Below are 17,378 nucleotides of genomic sequence, written 5' to 3'. Positions count from 1 at the left end.
GTAATTAAAAAACAAAACGCCAAACTTAAATGATCCACTGGCCGAGAACCAAAAATGCCGTTCTCTTAGGGCTGGGCGATTTATATGATTTATTGTGGTTTTGTCTCTGTGCTATATCGAGAATGACTATCGTAATATTGGAGTATAGGTTCTCACACAGTTGCTTTAAGCTGTGGGCGTACACTACAGGTTCTTCTCACTCTTTCCCGTGTCTGATTCTCGCTGACAAGCAGGCGCACATTCTTACATACGTCACAAACTGTCACCTTCAGTTTCAGTCTAACAAAAACCTATTCAAACATGGATCACAATTCAAAAATGAATAACATGACTGAAACAGGCAGAAGCAAAAAAGCTTTTATGCCCAACAGACATTTTTTTTTACATTCAATTAAGTTACCTTTTCTAATAATTTTGTAATACAAAGAGAAATATAGTCATTCAGCATTTAACAAATAATACAAAAATATGTACTTACACACATGCACTTTTTTGTAAATAGACAAACATACATACCTTCTAAATACAACATTTAACCAAACAAACATACATTTCTAGTTCACATAACTTTTTAAAATACATTGTGACATGTTCTTTTTGAAATTAAATACTGAGTCACTCATTTTTATTTCTTTACCAACAGAATTCCACAAATTAACACCGAGAACAGATAAACATCTACCTTTAACAACTAATCTTGCTTTTGGTCAAATAAACTTAGATTCATCTCTTAGATTGTATTTGCTGGTCTGTAGAGAGAAGTATTTTGGAATTCCTTCTGGAAGAGTATTTATTTTTGCTTTGAACATTATCTGTGTTATTTTATAATAAACAATATCTTGAAATTTCATAAGTTTTGATTTAACAAATAATGGATGGGTATGGTCATAATATCCTGCTTTGTTTATTAGCCGTACAGCAAAACAATATCATTAATTATGGTTTTAAAAGTGCTTCCCCAGAGTTCTACACGCCCTCGCCCAGCACAGAGCTAGCGGCCTGGCTAACATTAGCTGCTAACGAGAGAAAGAAGGTGCAGATCTGGTAACAAATGAAGGAAGACTTCATTCCCAATAAAAACAGCAGGGGGTCCATCGTCTGGCTTCAAGTGGGAATATGTCCAACAGACAACTTTAATTTGTCAAGTGTGGGGAAAAAGTGTTGCTATAAAAAGTAGCATTACTGCTAATATGTAGCATCATTTGAAAAGTCACTCGCTAGAGAATGAAGAGAATTTAATAACCTTAGTAACCTACCACATAGTGAAGGACAAATACTGTTTGATTTCCTATTATGCAGCTCATTTTTATTTGACACTTAAAATGTCTCTGACAATCTTGCACTTTGTTTTGGAAATGACATGAATGTTTGTGCCACTGCTTAATAACTGTTTAATAAATACACTTTTGGTCAATTGACTTAGTTGAGATTTCCCTCTCTGCATGAAAGTTTAAAAGTAGCATATATTATTGCGGTATGAAGAAGAATGTTTGAATGTAGACACAAAGAATCATCATACTGCTGTCATTATATGCATCAAGTGTTCATTCAAGGCCAAGGCAAAATATCGTAATATATAACGTATATCGCGATATGGCCTAAAAATATCGCGATATTAAAAAAAAACGGTAATATTGCCCAGCCCTACATCCTCTCTCTCTGTGCTGTCAGCTGCCAACCTGAATAATAAAATGTCTATTTCACCGAACAATTAAAAAATGTGAATATATGAAAAAATTATAGGAAATTCAAAATATTTATCATACTTGGTGAATGTGATTTCTGCTCCTGAACCGCAGCACACAGCATCTCCACATCAGGGCTGTATGACGTCACCTTTATCATCTGTGAGGCGTGTGCCATTTTGGTGGGCGGGGTTCGGGAGGGGGCGTACATAGTAGCCCGGAAGAGTTAATGCTGCATGGGATTCTGGGTATTTGTTCTGTTCTGTTTATGTGGTGTTACGGTGCGGATGTTCTCCCGAAGTGTGTTTGTCATTCTCGTTTGTTGCGGGTTCACAGTGTGGCGCATATGTGTAACAGCGTTAAAGTTGTTTATATCGCCACCCTCAGTGTGACCTGTATGGCTGTTGACCAAGTATGCCTTGCAGTCACTTACGTGTGTAAGAAGCCTCACAACATGTGACTGGGCCGGCACACAAAAGCGGACATTTAAGACAGTGCCGTCACAACATATTGTTGTCCGTGTCAAAATCGGAGAATGGTTGCCCCTAGATATTTTTTGGGAGGGGCACTGATATTCGGGAGTTTCGCAGGAAAATTGGGAGGGTTGGCAAGTATGCAGCTGAGCCGCGTCAGAGTGATCAAAGAGCCGTGGGTTGCAAACCTCTGTTTTAAACATCACAACTAAATTAGACATAATGTGTTAATTCCACCACTGTATATATATCGGTATCGGTTGATATCGCATCAGTAAGTAAGAGTTGGACAATATCAGAATATCGGATATCTTCTACAAGTGAAGTGAAGTGATTTATATAGCGCTTTTCTCTAGTGACTCAAAGCGCTTTACATAGTGAAACCCAATATCTAAGTTACATTTAAAGCAGTGTGGGTGGCACTGGGAGCAGGTGGGTAAAGTGTCTTGCCCAAGGACACAACGGCAGTGACTAGGATGGCGGAAGCGGGAATCGAACCTGCAACCCTCAAGTTGCTGATACGGCCGCTCTACCAACCGAGCTATACCGCCAGGGATCCTGGGTATTTGTTCTGTTTATGTGGTGTTACGGTGCGGATGTTCTCCCGAAGTGTGTTTGTCATTCTTGTTTGGTGTGGCTTCACAGTGTGGCGCATATTTGTAACAGTGTTAAAGTTGTTTGTATCGCCACCCTCAGTGTGACATGTATGGCTGTTGACCAAGTATGCTTTGCAGTCACGTGTGACTGGGCCGGCACGCAGTTAGTATGGTGAAAAAGCGGACTTTTAAGACAGTGCCCCCAGTATTGTTGTTCGGGGCAAAATCGGGGAATGGTTGCCCCCGGAGATGTTTTGGGAGGGGCACTGATATTCAGGAGTTTCGCAGAAAAATTGGGAAGGTTGGCAAGTATGCAGCTGAGCCGCGTCACAGTGATCAAAGAGCCGTGGGTTGCCAACATCTGTTTTAATCATCACAACAAAATTAGACATAATGTGTTAATTCCACGATATTGGTTGATATCGTATCGGTAAGTAAGAGTTGGACAATATCGGATATCGTCTACAAGTGAAGTGAAGTGAAGTATATTTATATAGCGCTTTTCTCAAGTGACAGTCAATATCTAAGTTAGATTTAAAGCAGTGTGGGTGGCACTGGGAGCAGATGGGTCAAGTGTCTTGCCCAAGGGCACAACGGCAGTAACTAGGATGGCACAGGCGGGAATCGAACCTGCAACCCTCCGGTTGCTGGCACGGCCACTCTACCAACCATACAAAGCCATTATCGGACATCTCTATGTATTTTATTGGAAAACTCATCCCGGTTTCTACAAAACCCAAAAAAACACAGCACAGAGGACGTTTGGTTCTGCGAGATGGAAAATGTTTTCCGTCCTCACGCGTCACCAAAGTTGTCCAACTTTCCAAACCTGTTCCAAAGACCTTGGAAGCCCTTCCATCCCTCCCGTGTTGCCGTGTTGTGCTGTTTGTAAGCCTCCCCTCTTTTTCTCGACTCCCGAGCGGCGACTATTTGATCTTGTTTGCTTCATTATTCATCTTGAGGGAGCGGCGGCTGTGACTTGTGGATAAATGCCATATGAAAGACAATGTGCATCCTCCCGCTTTCATCCCGACTCCCACAACAGATCACTTAGTCAAACTAAACAGTAAATTATTAATCACGGTTGCCTCCATCACCGGAAGCAAAAGAGTTGATTAGAGAGGACGGGTGATTGAGAGGGGGGGTTAGGATGTGAACATTTGGGAAGGAAAATAATTATCAAGCGCGTCCATCACTGCAGGTAACTTCCAGCTCCCTGGAGGTCCCCCTTGCCAAAGTGACATCAAATGAGGTCAAGCGTCCCACGTCTCGCCCCGTCGGGTGATTCAAATAACACACCAGAAAAAGGTTTCATGTGGCGCGTATTTGCAAAAATATTCCGATTAGATGAATTTCAATGAGGTGGAAAAAAGGCCTTATTTGCCAGGAGAGACAAGGTAACAAAGTTACTCAGTGCTGTTCTGAGTTGGGCAATTTGAATAAATTATACAGGACACATAAAGAAAGAAAAAAAAGTCAGTGCAAAATGATATTTTTGCAGGAAAAGGTTAATTTTGAAGGGAAAGCGGGGACAGGGAAGGAAGGGGGCGATGGATGGAGGGAGGGCTGGCGAGGCAGTTATTAAAAGCGATTGCATTGCCTCCCGGATGTCTCGGGAGAGCAGAATCAGTGGAGATGTTAAACCTTGCTTGACACCCCAGTTGGATAATTGTGGGTGTGGGAGCTAATCAGCGGAAGATGTCTCCTCAATTTATATCTTGTCAGTTAGCCAAGATTAGACCCCCCCCCCCCTTCCCTCTGTCCCGGCCACCATTAGCTTTGTTGCATGTCAATGCGCCCGGTGAGTGTGTCCGCCCGGTGAGGAGGGGGCGGGCACATGCACATTTATTCCAGTATGGCATTTTCATGAACAGCCTTAAGAGAGGTATGCAGGAGGGGGGGGGGGGGGGGGGGGGGGGGGGGGGGGGGGCTTTATGAAAAGGAGCGTGACCTAGCAGGAATGCACTACTCTATTTTTGTGGAATGGGATGTAAGATGTCGGATAAACCCCATGAATTTACAGAAAGAAAAAAAAATCCTAATTTATAATGGCCGCATATAAGACGGTCACACTGTTTTGATGCAGCATGCCTTCACGGGACAATCGTAGTATTGACCAGAATATAAAATGACCAAGCTAAAAAAAATATATTAACAATTAAAGCAGCAACGTATTACTCAGAGTGTGAGACGGTATAGTTGTACATCATAATGGCTCGCATATAGGACATTTAATTAAACATGCCTTCACAAGAAAACTAGACTATAACGGCATTAACCCGGATGTAAGAAGGTCAAACAGTTTTGAAGCAGCAATCGTAGTACTGCCATATTGATCAGAATATAGGACGGCCGAGGTGCATGCATTCACAAGACAGTTATACTATCAACGCATTAACCCAAATATAAGACGGTCGAACTGTTTGGATGCAGCATGCATTCACGGGACAATCGTAGTACTGCTGTATTGATCAGAATATAGGACGGCCAAGATGCATGCATTCACAAGACAGTTATACTATCAACGCATTAACCCAAATATAAGACGGTCGAACTGTTTGGATGCAGCATGCATTCACGGGACAATCGTAGTACTGCTGTATTGACCAGAATATAGGACGGCCAAGATCCATGCATTAACCCGAATATAAGACGGTCAAGCTGACTTATAAAAAGTATCAACGTACAGGACAATTAAAGTACCACTGTATTGCTCATAATGTAAGACAGTCAAACATTCACAGTTGTATCATAATGGCTCGCATATAAGACATTTAATTAAACACATGCATTCATGCATATGTATACTATAACTGCACATAAGACAGTCAAACTGTTTTGAAGCAGCAATCGTAGGACTACCATATTGATCAGAATGTAAGACGGCCAAGCTGAATAATAACACGTATGAGTGTACAGGATAATTAAAGTGTTAAACATTCACAGTTATATTCTTATATCATAATAGCTCGCATGTAGGACATTTACTTAAACGCATGCATTCACAAGACAACTAGGCTATAACTGCATTAACCCAGATATAAGAAGGTCAAACTGCTTTGAAGCAGCAATCGTAGTACTGCCATATTGACCAGAATATAGGACGGCCGAGGTGCATGCATTCACAAGACAGTTATACTATCAGCGCATTAACATTTCCCAAAACAATTTTAAATGTGGACTCGTCAGATTAGTCCGCAGCTTTGAGCTGTAATTTGACCCCCTTAACATGCTTCAAAACTCACACACATCAGGACGGGTGAACATTGTGAACTTATCAAAAAACCTAACCCCAAAACTCAAAATTACGCTCTAGCGCCTCCTAGGAATAAAACGCAGAGAAAAATCCTCCTAGTAGAAAACAGACAAAACTGCCTGTAACTTCAAGTAGGAATGTCGTAGAGACATGAAACAAAAAGGTTTATGTAATTCTCACTAAGACCTACATTTCATATATTGACAACCCCCAGCAAAAATCAACAGGAATTTTGCAATTCCCCCTTCAAAACAAAAGTTTTGTAAAAACCAATCACCTTTTTTCAAACATTATCTCCTCTGAGCACGTTTGCCGTTTCGGCTTCAGACTACAACAGAAGAGAAATTGAACCGTTCTGATTAAAAGTTGATGAACCAGTTGTAATTACTGCTACGGTTTTGATTTTATCAGCTTTCAAAGAACCGCTGCGCTGAAAACCATTTCAAAGATGGTCGCCGTGCACAGACAGTGAGGGAGACGTTTTATCTTCTTCTTTTTCCCCGTACCGTCTGCTGCTGGTGCGCACGCACCAACATTCGTGAGGGAGGGGCTGTGATAGTCTATACCAGGGGTCGGGAACCTTTTTGGCTGAGAGAGCAAAGAAGCCAAATATTTTAAAAGGTATTTCCGTAAGAGCCATATAATATTTTTTTTTACACTGAACACAACTAATCACGTTCATTTTTAAGTAAGACCAACATTTATAGAGTATAATAAGTCTGTTATTCTCTGTAATAACATTGTTATTCTGAAGCTAACTGTGGAGGGGGTGTGGCCTGCGGGCCTGCAGCGAAGCGGGGAGTGCCAGGACCGGCCTCGAAATCAGCGACAGGTGCGTAGATGGCCCACCTGGGCCTTGTTATCTAATCACCTGTCACTATGTTATAAGCAGCAGCCAGGAGGAGAGACGGAGTTGGGGCTGGAGCCAGAGTGCAAGCGAGAACGAAAGAGAAAAAGACAATTGCTGGAAAGCAACTGAGAGACTTATTGAAAAATAAAACAATATTGTAACGCTGGAACAGGCTCTCATGTCGGTGCTTGGTGGTCTGAAGAACCCCCAGGAGGGCAAGTCCCACACTAACCAATAATAAATAAATAACTTTTTACCAGTAACGCAACTTCTTGAACAGGTGCGGTAGAAAACGGATGGATGGATTAAAAATGCACGAGAATGTTTTGTATTTTGAACATTATTTTTAACACTGTGATTACAAGTGGAATTATTCATTACTTAGCGTGTTAAGTTTTGTCCACTAAAGACGCTGAGATCATTATCCATGCGTTTGTTACGGCTCGTCTCGATTACTGTAACCTATTATTTTGGGGTCTCCCCATGTCTAGCATTAAAAGATTACAGTTGGTACAAAATGCAGCTGCTAGACTTTTGACAAAAACAAGAAAGTTTGATTATATTACGCCTGTACTGTATATACCTTTATATACATATATACATACATATATACCTATACTGTATATACCTTTATATACATATATACCTATACTGTATATACCTTTATATACATATATACATACATATATACCTATACTGTATATACCTTTATATACATATATACATACATATATACCTGTACTGTATATACCTTTATATACATATATACATACATATATACCTATACTGTATATACCTTTATATACATATATACATACATATGTACCTATACTGTATATACCTTTATATATATATATAAATACATATATACCTATACTGGCTCACCTGCACTGGCTTCCTGTGCACTTAAGATGTGACTTTAAGGTTTTACTACTTAGGTATAAAATACTACACGGTCTAACTCCATCCTATGTTGCCGATTGTATTGTACCATATGTCCCGGCAAGAAATCTGCCTTCAAAGGACTCCGGCTTATTAGTGATTCCTAGAGCCCAAAAAAAGTCTGCGGGCTATAGAGTGTTTTCTATTGGGGCTCCAGTACTCTGGAATGCCCTCCCGGTAACAGTTCGAGATGCTACCTCAGTAGAAGCATTTAAGTCTCACCTTAAAACTCATTTGTATACTCTAGCCTTTAAATAGACCTCCTTTTTCGACCAGTTGATCTGCCGCTTCTTTTCTTTTTTCTCCTCCTATGTCCCCCCCTTCCCTTGTGGAGGGGGTCCGGTCCGATGACCATGGATGAAGTACTGGCTGTCCAGAGTCGAGACCCAGGATGGACCGCTTGCCTGTGTATCGGTTGGGGACATCTCTACGTTGCTGATCCGCCTCCGCTTGAGATGGTTTCCTGTGGACGGGACTCTCGTTGCTGTCTTGGATCCGCTTTGAACTGAACTCTCGCGGCTGTGTTGGAGCCACTATGGATTGAACTTTCACAGTATCATGTTAGACCCGCTCCACATCCATTGCTTTCGGTCCCCCAGAGGGGGGGGGGGGATTGCCCACATCTGAGGTCCTCTCCAAGGTTTTTCATAGTCAGCATTGTCACTGGCGTCCCACTGGATGTGAATTCTCCCTGCCCACTGGGTGTGAGTTTTCCTTGCCCTTTTGTGGGTTCTTCCGAGGATGTTGTAGTCGTAATGATTTGTGCAGTCCTTTGAGACATTTGTGATTTGGGGCTATATAAATAAACATTGATTGACATTAATTGATTAAGCAGTGTCAGCTGGGATTTATCTGAGAGCCGGATGCAGTCATCAAAAGAGCCACATCTGGCTCGCCAGACATAGGTTCCCTAGCCCTGGTCTATACCAAGATGGCTGACAGGGCCGTAGCTAAGCCGGTATGTTTAAAAGCTGTCGTTTGCCTGCGTGTTGTATAAAAAAAAACAACGTCCAACATTTTACAACTAATTTTAAACTTATTAGGTGCCGACCATCAGGCAGGGTTGCGACGAGAGAGTGTGTCGATGTTAAAATATTATGCAGAGTTGGTAAGTCTATTTGTTTGCTAATAGTAGCTACTATCCATCCATCTTCTACCGCAGGGCTGTCAAACTCAAATACAGAGCGGGCCAAAATGTAAAACTGAACAAAGCCGTGGGCCGAGGTTGAACAAATTAATCCTTTAATAGGGACCCAAACAAGTTTTGCATTAAATATTGACCAAGCAAGGCTTATATAACTTTATAGTGACATGCAAAATCCAGTTTCAAATAATAATAATTAAAAAATATCAATGGCATATCAAATAAAGTAAAAATACATATTGAATGCCTCTTTTCGGCGGCGGGTTTGAATTGGGGCGGGGTTTGGTGGTAGCAGGGGTGTATATTGTACCGTCCCGGAAGAGTTAGTGATGCAAGGGGTTCTGGGTATTTGTTCGGTTGTGTTACGGTGCGGATGTTCTCCCGAAATGTGTTTGTCATTCTTGTTTGCTGTGGGTTCACTATTTGTAACAGCGCTAAAGTTGTTTATACGGCCACCCTCAGTGTGACCTGTATGGCTGTTGACCAAGTATGCCTTGCATACACTTGTGTGTGTGTATGAGCCGGCACGCTGTTTGTATGGAGGAAAAGCGGACGTGGCGACATGTAGAGAACGCCAAAGGCAGTGCTTTTACGGCCCGCCCCCAATATTATTGTCCAGGTGGAAATCGGGAGGGGCACTGAACTTCGGGAGTCTCCCGGGAAAATCGAGAGGGTTGACGAGTATGAGTATTAGTGGTGAATGCGGTGTTACAGCGGCGGGCCAGCTCTAATGTTCATTTCATATTGCCTCAAGGGCCAAATGAAATTACACGGCGGGCCAGAGTTTGACACCCATGTTCTAACGCTTATCCGGGCTTGGGTCGCGGGGGCAGCAGCCAAAGCAGTCCCGTCCATCGCTGCTTGCAGCTTTAATTCAAAGATGAAATTCCAATAAGAAACATGTGATGTACCGTAAGATTTTTTTTTGGTTAAACAAAAAACAATAATAAATGGGTTGTACTTGTATAGCGCTTTTCTACCTTCAAGGTACTCAAAGCGCTTTGACACTACTTCCACATTCACACACACATTCACACACTGATGGAGGGAGCTGCCATGCAAGGCGCCAACCAGCACCCATCAAGAGCAAGGGTGAAGTGTCTTGCTCAGGACACAACGGACGTGACGCGGTTGGTACTAGGTGGGGATTGAACCAGGGACCCTCGGGTTGCGCACAGCCACTCTCCCACTGCGCCACGCCGTCCCTAATAATGAGATTTTTTGTGGTCTAAGTTATTTCTAAAAGTACCAAAGCGTACTAAAATATTGGTATCCTACACACACACCGAGCAGCCAATGTAGATGGGCGCCTATGATCAGGTGTGTCCAGCACAATAAAAGCAGGTAGTGAGTTCCACTATTATATTCCCATCACACATTCCCCCGGCAGGACAAAGGCTCCTTTCACCGAGCATGACGACTAACCTCATCAGGGCGTGTAAACAAGGCCGCCATGCCGGTCGGAGAGCCCAGCCCGCATAGTTCTCTATTCCCCGCTGCCTGAGTGCTGACAGATGTTGCAAGCCCACCCTCTCTCTACACAACACCACCTTCCCCCTCCTTTACCTTAAAAGTCAGAGCGGCTGGGTCAGTACTCGGCCGCCCATTCCTTCAGAACCTGCAACAAAACCCATGAAAGAAAAGTCATGATCAAGCCCAACCTGTGATCCAGACTCTGAATGAGGTCATCAACCTTTGAGTGACTTGAATGAGCCCACAGTGGGGCCAAAAAGTATTTAGTCAGCCAGCGATTGTGCAAGTTCTCCCACTTCAAATGATGACAGAGGTCTGTCATTTTCATCATAGGTACACTTCAACTGGGAGAGACAGAATATGGAAAAAAATCCAGGAATTTTAAATAATTTATTTGTAAATGATGGTGGAAAATAAGTATTTGGTCAACAATTCAAAGCTCTCACTGATGGAAGGAGGTTTTGGCTCCAAATCTCAGGATACATGGCCCCATTCATTCTTTCCTTAACACGGATCAATCGTCCTGTCCTCTTAGCAGAAAAACAGCCCCAAAGCATGATGTTTCCACCTCCATGCTTCACAGTAGGTGTGGTGTTCTTGGGATGCAACTCAGTATTATTCTTCCTCCAAACACGAGGAGTTGAGTTTATACCAAAATGGATGCATGGATGATACAGCAGAGGATTGGGAGAATGTCATGTGGTCAGATGAAACCAAAATAGAACTTTTTGGTATAAACTCAACTGGTCGTGTTTGGAGGAAGAAGAATACTGAGTTGCATCCCAAGAACACCATACCTACTGTGAAGCATGGAGGTGGAAACATCATGCTTTGGGGCTGTTTTGCTTGATGTACAGCTTAAGTAGTTATTGTGGTATTTCAGGCTTCATATTACGCCACACATTTTAAATAGGAGATAGGTCTGGACTACAGACAGGCCAGTCTAGGACCCCCACTCTTTACTATGAAGCCACGCTGTTGTAACACTTGGCTTGGCACTGTCTTGCTGAAATAAGCAGGGGCGTCCATGATAACGTTGCTTGGATGACAACATATGCTGTTCCAAAACCTGTATGGACCATTCAGCATTAATGGTGCCTTCACACATGTGTAAGTTACCCATGCCTTGGGCACTAATACACCCCCATACCATCACACATGTGTAAGTTACCCATGCCTTGGGCACTAATACACCCCCATACCATCACACATGTGTAAGTTACCCATGTCTTGTTCACTAATACACCCCCATACCATCACACATGTGTAAGTTAGTCATGTCTTGGGCACTAATACACCCCCATACCATCACACATGTGTAAGTTACCCATGTCTTGTTCACTAATACACCCCCATACCATCACACATGTGTAAGTTAGTCATGTCTTGTTCACTAATACATCCCCATACCATCACACATGTGTAAGTTAGTCATGTCTTGGGCACTAATACACCCCCATACCATCACACATGTGTAAGTTACCCATGTCTTGTTCACTAATACACCCCCATACCATCACACATGTGTAAGTTAGTCATGTCTTGTTCACTAATACACCCCCATACCATCACACATGTGTAAGTTAGTCATGTCTTGTTCACTAATACACCCCCATACCATCACACATGTGTAAGTTACCCATGCCTTGGGCACTAATACACCCCCATACCATCACACATGTGTAAGTTACCCATGTCTTGTTCACTAATACACCCCCATACCATCACACATGTGTAAGTTAGTCATGTCTTGTTCACTAATACACCCCCATACCATCACACATGTGTAAGTTAGTCATGTCTTGTTCACTAATACACCCCCATACCATCACACATGTGTAAGTTAGTCATGTCTTGTTCACTAATACACCCCCATACCATCACACATGTGTAAGTTACCCATGCCTTGGGCACTAATACACCCCCATACCATCACACATGTGTAAGTTACCCATGCCTTGGGCACTAATACACCCCCATACCATCACACATGTGTAAGTTACCCATGTCTTGTTCACTAATACACCCCCATACCATCACACATGTGTAAGTTAGTCATGTCTTGTTCACTAACACACCCCCATACCATCACACATGTGTAAGTTAGTCATGTCTTGTTCACTAATACACCCCCATACCATCACACATGTGTAAGTTAGTCATGTCTTGTTCACTAATACACCCCCATACCATCACACATGTGTAAGTTACCCATGCCTTGGGCACTAATACACCCCCATACCATCACACATGTGTAAGTTACCCATGCCTTGGGCACTAATACACCCCCATACCATCACACATGTGTAAGTTACCCATGTCTTGTTCACTAATACACCCCCATACCATCACACATGTGTAAGTTAGTCATGTCTTGTTCACTAATACACCCCCATACCATCACACATGTGTAAGTTAGTCATGTCTTGTTCACTAATACACCCCCATACCATCACACATGTGTAAGTTACCCATGCCTTGGGCACTAATACACCCCCATACCTACACAAGTTAGTCATGCCTTGGGCACTAATACACCCCCATACCATCACACATGTGTAAGTTACCCATGCCTTGGGCACTAATACACCCCCATACAATCACACATGTGTAAGTTACCCATGCCTTGGGCACTAATACACCCCCATACCATCACACGTGTAAGTTACCCATGCCTTGGGCACTAATACACCCCCATACTATCACACATGTGTAAGTTACCCATGTCTTGTTCACTAATACACCCCCATACCATCACACATGTGTAGGTTAGTCATGTCTTGTTCACTAATACACCCCCATACCATCACACATGTGTAAGTTAGTCATGTCTTGTTCACTAATACACCCCCATACCATCACACATGTGTAAGTTAGTCATGTCTTGTTCACTAATACACCCCCATACCATCACACATGTGTAAGTTAGTCATGTCTTGTTCACTAATACACCCCCATACCATCACACATGTGTAAGTTAGTCATGTCTTGGGCACTAATACACCCCCATACCATCACACATGTGTAAGTTACCCATGTCTTGTTCACTAATACACCCCCATACCATCACACATGTGTAAGTTACCCATGTCTTGTTCACTAATACACCCCCATACCATCACACATGTGTAAGTTAGTCATGTCTTGTTCACTAATACACCCCCATACCATCACACATGTGTAAGTTAGTCATGTCTTGTTCACTAATACACCCCCATACCATCACACATGTGTAAGTTAGTCATGTCTTGTTCACTAATACACCCCCATACCATCACACATGTGTAAGTTACCCATGCCTTGGGCACTAATACACCCCCATATCATCACACATGTGTAAGTTACCCATGCCTTGGGCACTAATACACCCCCATACCATCACACATGTGTAAGTTACCCTTGTCTTGTTCACTAATACACCCCCATACCATCACACATGTGTAAGTTAGTCATGTCTTGTTCACTAATACACCCCCATACCATCACACATGTGTAAGTTACCCATGCCTTGGGCACTAATACACCCCCATACCATCACACATGTGTAAGTTACCCATGCCTTGGGCACTAATACACCCCCATACCATCACACATGTGTAAGTTACCCATGTCTTGTTCACTAATACACCCCCATACCATCACACATGTGTAAGTTAGTCATGTCTTGTTCACTAATACACCCCCATACCATCACACATGTGTAAGTTAGTCATGTCTTGTTCACTAATACACCCCCATACCATCACACATGTGTAAGTTAGTCATGTCTTGTTCACTAATACACCCCCATACCATCACACATGTGTAAGTTACCCATGCCTTGGGCACTAATACACCCCCATACCATCACACATGTGTAAGTTAGTCATGCCTTGGGCACTAATACACCCCCATACCATCACCCATGTGTAAGTTACCCATGCCTTGGGCACTAATACACCCCCATACAATCACACATGTGTAAGTTACCCATGCCTTGGGCACTAATACACGCCCATACCATCACACATGTGTAAGTTACCCATGCCTTGGGCACTAATACACCCCCATACTATCACACATGTGTAAGTTACCCATGTCTTGTTCACTAATACACCCCCATACCATCACACATGTGTAAGTTAGTCATGTCTTGTTCACTAATACACCCCCATACCATCACACATGTGTAAGTTAGTCATGTCTTGTTCACTAATACACCCCCATACCATCACACATGTGTAAGTTAGTCATGTCTTGTTCACTAATACACCCCCATACCATCACACATGTGTAAGTTACCCATGCCTTGGGCACTAATACACCCCCATACCATCACACATGTGTAAGTTACCCATGTCTTGTTCACTAATACACCCCCATACCATCACACATGTGTAAGTTAGTCATGTCTTGTTCACTAATACACCCCCATACCATCACACATGTGTAAGTTACCCATGCCTTGGGCACTAATACACCCCCATACCATCACACATGTGTAAGTTACCCATGCCTTGGGCAGTAATACACCCCCATACCATCACACATGTGTAAGTTACCCATGTCTTGTTCACTAATACACCCCCATACCATCACACATGTGTAAGTTAGTCATGTCTTGTTCACTAATACACCCCCATACCATCCCACATGTGTAAGTTACCCATGCCTTGGGCACTAATACACCCCCATACCATTACACATGTGTAAGTTACCCATGTCTTGTTCACTAATACACCCCCATACCATCACACATGTGTAAGTTAGTCATGTCTTGTTCACTAATACACCCCCATACCATCACACATGTGTAAGTTAGTCATGTCTTGTTCACTAATACACCCCCATACCATCACACATGTGTAAGTTACCCATGCCTTGGGCACTAATACACCCCCATACCATCACACATGTGTAAGTTAGTCATGCCTTGGGCACTAATACACCCCCATACCATCACACATGTGTAAGTTACCCATGCCTTGGGCACTAATACACCCCCATACAATCACACATGTGTAAGTTACCCATGCCTTGGGCACTAATACACCCCCATACCATCACACATGTGTAAGTTACCCATGCCTTGGGCACTAATACACCCCCATACTATCACACATGTGTAAGTTAGTCATGTCTTGTTCACTAATACACCCCCATACCATCACACATGTGTAAGTTACCCATGCCTTGGGCACTAATACACCCCCATACCATCACACATGTGTAAGTTACCCATGCCTTGGGCAGTAATACACCCCCATACCATCACACATGTGTAAGTTACCCATGTCTTGTTCACTAATACACCCCCATACCATCACACATGTGTAAGTTAGTCATGTCTTGTTCACTAATACACCCCCATACCATCACACATGTGTAAGTTACCCATGCCTTGGGCAGTAATACACCCCCATACCATCACACATGTGTAAGTTACCATGTCTTGTTCACTAATACACCCCCATACCATCACACATGTGTAAGTTAGTCATGTCTTGTTCACTAATACACCCCCATACCATCCCACATGTGTAAGTTACCCATGCCTTGGGCACTAATACACCCCCATACCATCACACATGTGTAAGTTACCCATGTCTTGTTCACTAATACACCCCCATACCATCACACATGTGTAAGTTAGTCATGTCTTGTTCACTAATACACCCCCATACCATCACACATGTGTAAGTTACCCATGCCTTGGGCACTAATACACCCCCATACCATCACACATGTGTAAGTTAGTCATGCCTTGGGCACTAATACACCCCCATACCATCACACATGTGTAAGTTACCCATGCCTTGGGCACTAATACACCCCCATACAATCACACATGTGTAAGTTACCCATGCCTTGGGCACTAATACACCCCCATACCATCACACATGTGTAAGTTACCCATGCCTTGGGCACTAATACACCCCCATACTATCACACCTGTGTAAGTTAGTCATGTCTTGTTCACTAATACACCCCCATACCATCACACATGTGTAAGTTAGTCATGTCTTGTTCACTAATACACCCCCATACCATCACACATGTGTAAGTTAGTCATGTCTTGTTCACTAATACACCCCCATACCATCACACATGTGTAAGTTAGTCATGTCTTGTTCACTAATACACCCCCATACCATCACACATGTGTAAGTTAGTCATGTCTTGTTCACTAATACACCCCCATTACCATCACACATGTGTAAGTTAGTCATGTCTTGTTCACTAATACACCCCCATACCATCACACATGTGTAAGTTAGTCATGTCTTGTTCACTAATACACCCCCATACCATCACACATGTGTAAGTTACCATGTCTTGTTCACTAATACACCCCCATACCATCACACATGTGTAAGTTAGTCATGTCTTGTTCACTAATACACCCCCATACCATCACACATGTGTAAGTTAGTCATGTCTTGTTCACTAATACACCCACATACCATCACACATGTGTAAGTTAGTCATGTCTTGTTCACTAATACACCCCCATACCATCACACATGTGTAAGTTAGTCATGTCTTGTTCACTAATACACCCCCATACCATCACACATGTGTAAGTTAGTCCATGTCTTGTTCACTAATACACCCCCATACCATCACACATGTGTAAGTTAGTCATGTCTTGTTCACTAATACACCCCCATACCATCACACATGTGTAAGTTAGTCATGTCTTGTTCACTAATACACCCCCATACCATCACACATGTGTAAGTTAGTCATGTCTTGTTCACTAATACACCCCCATACCATCACACATGTGTAAGTTACCCATGCCTTGGGCACTAATACACCCCCATACCATCACACATGTGTAAGTTAGCCATGCCTTGGGCACTAATACACCCCCATACCATCACACATGTGTAAGTTACCCATGTCTTGTTCACTAATACACCCCCATACCATCACACATGTGTAAGTTAGTCATGTCTTGTTCACTAATACACCCC

The 17,378-nt window shown here is 42.8% G+C and overlaps 1 long non-coding RNA gene across 1 annotated transcript in view; it reads right to left on the bottom strand.

Annotated features, from left to right (window-relative positions):
• Positions 1–17,378, bottom strand: part of LOC133559949 (uncharacterized) — a 120,110-nt gene that overhangs the window by 40,866 nt on the left and 61,866 nt on the right. The window lies entirely within an intron of this gene.

Source organism: Nerophis ophidion, linkage group LG10 (genome assembly GCF_033978795.1).
Source record: "Nerophis ophidion isolate RoL-2023_Sa linkage group LG10, RoL_Noph_v1.0, whole genome shotgun sequence".
In the NCBI taxonomy this organism is placed as follows: domain Eukaryota; kingdom Metazoa; phylum Chordata; class Actinopteri; order Syngnathiformes; family Syngnathidae; genus Nerophis; species Nerophis ophidion.
Note: the sequence above shows the minus strand (reverse complement) of the source record. Positions and strands in the feature narration are given on the sequence as shown.